Genomic DNA, 5,421 nt, shown 5'->3' on the forward strand with positions numbered 1-5,421 from the left:
ACCTGCTAGAGGCTTCCCCAGCTTTCTTTTGCATGTCAGTAAATAATACCCATGCTCACCTCCAAACGCTGAACTACATCCCTGCAAGGTGAGGAGCGGGATGAAGGCAGGCTCCGGGCTGCTGGGTGCTGTGGACAACATGTTTCTGGCCATGCTTTGTGCTAGAAGTCATGCTGAAAGTTGAGTGAAAGACCATCCACAGCAACAGGAGGGAAGAATTAGAAAGACACAATGCATGTCATCCAGGAACCAGACTTCCATCTATATCCCCGACAGAAGCAAGGTAAAAGCCACTAGATATCCACAGTTTCGGGGACTCAGCTTGGATTTGCACCATGATCCAGAGGCAAAAGAGTTTTCTTGAGGGGCATTTATTATTTTGGTACAGTGCAGATTATAAACCTATGGTTACAAAACCATAGAGTCAGTGTTTATCTCTGGTGTTCGATTATTGCAAAGTTGTCTCTGCTCAGCAAATATGTTTTCTGATAATCAGCTGGCATTTACATTATAGACATCTGTGCTATTAAACACACAGAGAGAGGGGATTTAGGGATTGTGATAGCAAGTGGCCCTTGTTCAGTCTATAAAGAACCATGTGCATTTTTCTAGCTGCTCCATCACGATTTGTTACTGTGGGTCAAAGCTCCGTGCAACCCAGAGAGGTCCTGCATCTCCCAAAACTCCCTCCTCCTCTCAAGCAGACTAGGCCATGTCTTCTGCATGGTAAAGGCATTCCATACCTCCAGCTGCATCAGTGCTGCTGTCTGGCACTGAATTATTTAGTTTCCTCTCACTGTGAATGGAAATGATCTGCAGTTTAAATGGAATAAAGAGAAGTTTGAATCAAAGGCACCTTAACTCAGTCAAACACACATTGGAGACTTCCTTGCCTGTGACTGTCAGGGGTAATAACCACAGCTCTGATCAAACAAAAGGCCCTTCAGACCCACTTAGTCCCTGGAATCGGCAGGTTCACATCTCCTCTTCCAGCTGTCAGGGAAGAAAGCATTTAAAGAAGTTGAGTCAGAGGGAGATGAGGATGTTGGGCTATGGGACATGAGCAACTTTCCTGTAGATTGGAGGCTGATTTAATGCTGGCCTTTCTCAACACCCAAACACTTTATCATGCAGGCTGGCAACATTCTCAATTTCCTCCTGACCTGGCAGGAGAGGAGGGCCAGTGTTAGCAGTACTCATGTTGGCTAATTCATATGGAAGCGTAGAGCTATTACAGCTGTCACTGGCACATCAGATGCCAGCTTTCTCATTTCCTAAACCTCTTCTGCTCAAAACCCACCGTCTCTGACCACTCCTCCCCTACACACCTGAACTCAGCAGCAGCTCTGCACTCTGCCCATAGCCAAGTCCTCCCACCTGTCTCCCAATCCAGGACTTCCTTCCCCATCTCCTCTGTGCTGCCAACATCTGGACCACTGCAGACATCAGACCTCCTCGGGTGGCAGTGTCCCTCTCCAGATTACAAGACACTGGAGAGCACTGATTAAGTGTCCTCATGGTATGACAAGAGGGACAGCACAGAGCTGGATGCAAATAAGGGATCTCCTAATGGTCGTTGCAGAGATCTGGCTATGAAAAGCCTCTTGTGATAGAAGAAATGTGGTGTTCAGTAGAGATCCTGAGGTTAAACTGTAATCTGTCAGCATTTGGAGAATGAGGGATTCTGCTGTCTGCCCTACCCCTGCTTCATTGCCCCCCAACCCTGTTCTCCCCACAGAAAAATTCTCCTATGCTGCCCTGTGAGCTGCCCGCAGTTTGGGGTGCTTCCCTTGGGGGATGCCATTGGAGGGAGGCAGAGGGATGCTCTGGCATCACAAAGCCAGGTTCTGCCAGCACCAGCACTGCACCACAGCTCAGGCTTCCCCTGCTGCCCCTGCCACTCCCCACCCCCCAAGTTGCTAGCATTAAAAGGATTACGGAACAAAAAGATGAGAGAGAAGGGATTACAGGGAAATATCAGCCTTGATCCTCTCCTAATTAATTACTGGTCAGACATATGAAAGGCTGGCTGCAGCACATGCCACAACAGTGAAGAAGAAATGACATGTGCAACTGGAAAGGCTTTGGTAAATGCCAGCTCTTATTTGCTGATGCAACTTTCTTCCCAGAAAAGGCTCATTTAGAGAGCAGTACCTGGACATGGCTGCTGCTATCATCTGTACAGTTTGTGTTCCTCTTCATACTCACCTTTTTCCTCTTTCTAGTGCTTGCACTCTCTTGGGTGATTGGCAGCCCAGCCTGCTCTGCCCCAAATGCTGGGACTGGCTCCACAGGGCATCCTCCTCCCTCAGCAGGCTGGGAAAGCTGATGCTTACCTGGCTGACTGGGGATGCCTGGTTTTCTTGTGTGAGGCTGGGCTGACTAATCAAAAGGTATTTTTCTTAAAATTCTTATGGATTGAGGCAATCATCACAACAATCAGAGCAATCCTGCAACGAGGGGAAAGAGGAGGCATGTCATTTCAGCTCTGCTCTCTAAAGGAAGAGATAACAGAAGATCTATTTTTCTGTGTATCCTGGTCTGAAAGGAAAGGCTGTTCTCATCCCTCCCAAACCACTGTTTGCTGGGAACTGGCCAACTTCTATGTTATTTTTTAATTCTCAGAGTTACACCCCAGTAAATAGGAACTAAACTAATGGCTAGTGTCTGCATACTGTGCTTTGCATGCTTTCCAGTATCCAGACCCTGCAGCAAGCGAGAGACACCCTATAATAATAGACTGGTTTCACCAGTCACAGTCATTTTTCCTGAGAACAGAGCTCCATCTAGTCCTATTGCTTTGCTGGGCCTGTTCCCACCTCCTTCCCTGAGAGACCAGCTCTTTGGCAGGGTCATGGTGCCACCTGAGCATAGTTAACCCCAACTGATTCATGATTCCTGACTAGGCTCAGGTGTTTCCTTACTGAACTCCACACCTTGAATAAGGATGCCCATGATTTTGGGGTGCCCAGCCTTTCTCAGACAACCTCCATGTCCTGACATCCCACAAGTACACCTTAAATCTAACTGAAGCTCTCTGATGGAGCACCCAGGGTTCCAACCCAAGTCAGATATTACCTGTAAGTGAAGTGGTTGTTTCCAGTCCTTAGTCCCAGCTACACCATCAGTGTCTGTCAGCACCCTGGTCTTGCTTCCTCACCCAGCTGAGCATTGCCAACCTGTTGGGTGATTTAGGTCTGGCTTGGGAAGTGCAAGTTCTCTGTTTGCAAACACCACACAGCTCAGCAGCCCTGGACTGGCACTGCTCTGCCTTTAGGCTCAAAAGAGGGTGTGTGATCACAGCAGGCTTCAAACTGGAAAGTATTTGGAGGATGTGGCTGAACATCATCTCTTTTTGCATCACACCTTTCCCATGTAGTTTTCCTAGCTGCAGGATCATTCCCAAAAGAGTCACAGCCAGAACACTACATCAAGTTTCCTTTCATGACCCACAAAGTCTTTCAGTGGAGAACTCAGACAAGACTTTTGTGCCAGCTCCAAGATCCCCCAGGTCTGTCCCCATTGCCTGCTTTTTCTCCTCTCTTTTAACATGAACAACTCTGCAGCAACCTCAAATCAATAAAACAAAGAAAGGCAATGCAAGCTGCCACTAAACACCAACTCCTTAAAAAAGATCAGCTAGAATTATTTGCTGCTACACAACAAATTTCTGCCTGCACAGTCCCCTGGTTGCTGCGCTGTAGAAGCCCAGGATGGAGAGGAGGTACAGAGGAGGAGGGACCAGCCAGCATCCCCTTCCTCACTGCACAGAGCAGTTGGCTCTGCTGCAGCTGCAGTGTGCACCATATGTTCATGTAAGCGATGAAGCAGGGATGGCCACAGCCCTTCCCTTGCTTCTGGAGCTGAGAAACCCCAGTGGGGGAGCCCAGGGACCATCCTTCTGCATCCAGCTGAGAGTTTATCAGAGGGCATCCCCCCAGCTGCTGGGACAGGCAGGCAGCTTCTGCATGTGAGCTCCGCTTTTGCCCAGGGGACAGAGGCTCTTCTCTGCTGTGCACAGAAAAGGTTAAGGGAAAGCAAAATTTCTGAGAAATAGCAGCATGCTGGTTTTGACAAATGCGCAAATTGGAGCTGATATGGAATGCAGATGTATGTAAACACTCATGAAATTATCCAATCCCTCCTGCATAATGTCGCCTCACAGCCACAGAGGCTCTGAGCACTCTGCAAGGCCAAGCTGGTTCGGATCCATGCAAATCAGGGAAAAGACACTGTACAGGTACCAGGCAAGAGTGGGAAAAGAATGAGGGAAGAAGACACCTCGTCATTAAGTTAAAGATGGTCCTGCTTGGCAGAGGACACCCTGGCTTTGGGATTGGAGTCAGCAGGAGTTTCAAGAGCTGCTTCCCTGCTCTGCCTGCAAACACCTTTAACCCTCAGTCTCTGACCCACTTTACAGGGGCTGGGATGGTAAGTGCCAGGTTACAGATATTGCACCAGTTGTCCCAAGATCACACCATGAATCCTGGAAACAGGAACTAGGATCCTGACTCCCACATCCTTGTCCTAACCACTTCATCTGTGCCCTCCATAGCTGTTGCCATGGAGATTATTTCAATGCCACCCATCCCTTGCCAGGACGTCACTGAAATGGTCCAGCAAAAACAGTACCTAAGCCGTCAGGAAAACACATCCTTCCATGTTCCTGCTTCCATGGTGAGCTGCAGCAGGGCTGGGGCAGAGGTGAAGAGCTTCCAAGGCTTTCTCCGCATAAAAGCCCCTTTTTAATATCAAGCTCACATATTTTCTGTTTACCTACTGCCAGCTGCACCTGCCCTGATCCCAACCGTAAGCCCCAGCAGAAGTTAATCTCCCCATCCCCACATCACACCTGCAAAGCCTCAACTCCGCTTTTCATAATGGTCTGTGTGAACAGATCCCTTTCATTAATCCCCCGCCTTGCCCTGGCCCCCAGAGAGCTTCTCAGCACCAGTCATCTCTCCTGTTCCAGCACTTCAAGCTGGATTTTGAGACAAGAGAAGCCTCTTGAGCACAGGATTTCCTGATTAAAATAGAGAGGGTGAGGGACACATAAAAAACAAAGAGCAGAGCAGACATCCCATATTCTTCCAGGGAACTTTAAAAATTTCAGCTCTTGGGAATAAAGGAATAGAAATGAAAGGTGTAAGTCCTGAACTGCCAAAAATATCTCACTTCCCTACCCCTCAGTGGGAGCATTGGGACTCACCAACCATCCTACTGAGGATCCAAAAACCCTTTTTCAAGAACAACTAAATCTGTAGGCTTCAGGGAAAGGTAAACAAGCACCCACACACATAAATAAAGCATGGTAATAAATGTCTTAATAATTAGCAGTGATACAGATGCAGCTGAGCAAACAGCCCTGGATCCAAAAAAACAAACAAGCCTTCTGCTTTGTGTCCTAGCTCCAGTGATAAT

Source organism: Corvus moneduloides, chromosome 11, assembly GCF_009650955.1.
Source record: "Corvus moneduloides isolate bCorMon1 chromosome 11, bCorMon1.pri, whole genome shotgun sequence".
In the NCBI taxonomy this organism is placed as follows: Eukaryota; Metazoa; Chordata; class Aves; order Passeriformes; family Corvidae; genus Corvus; species Corvus moneduloides.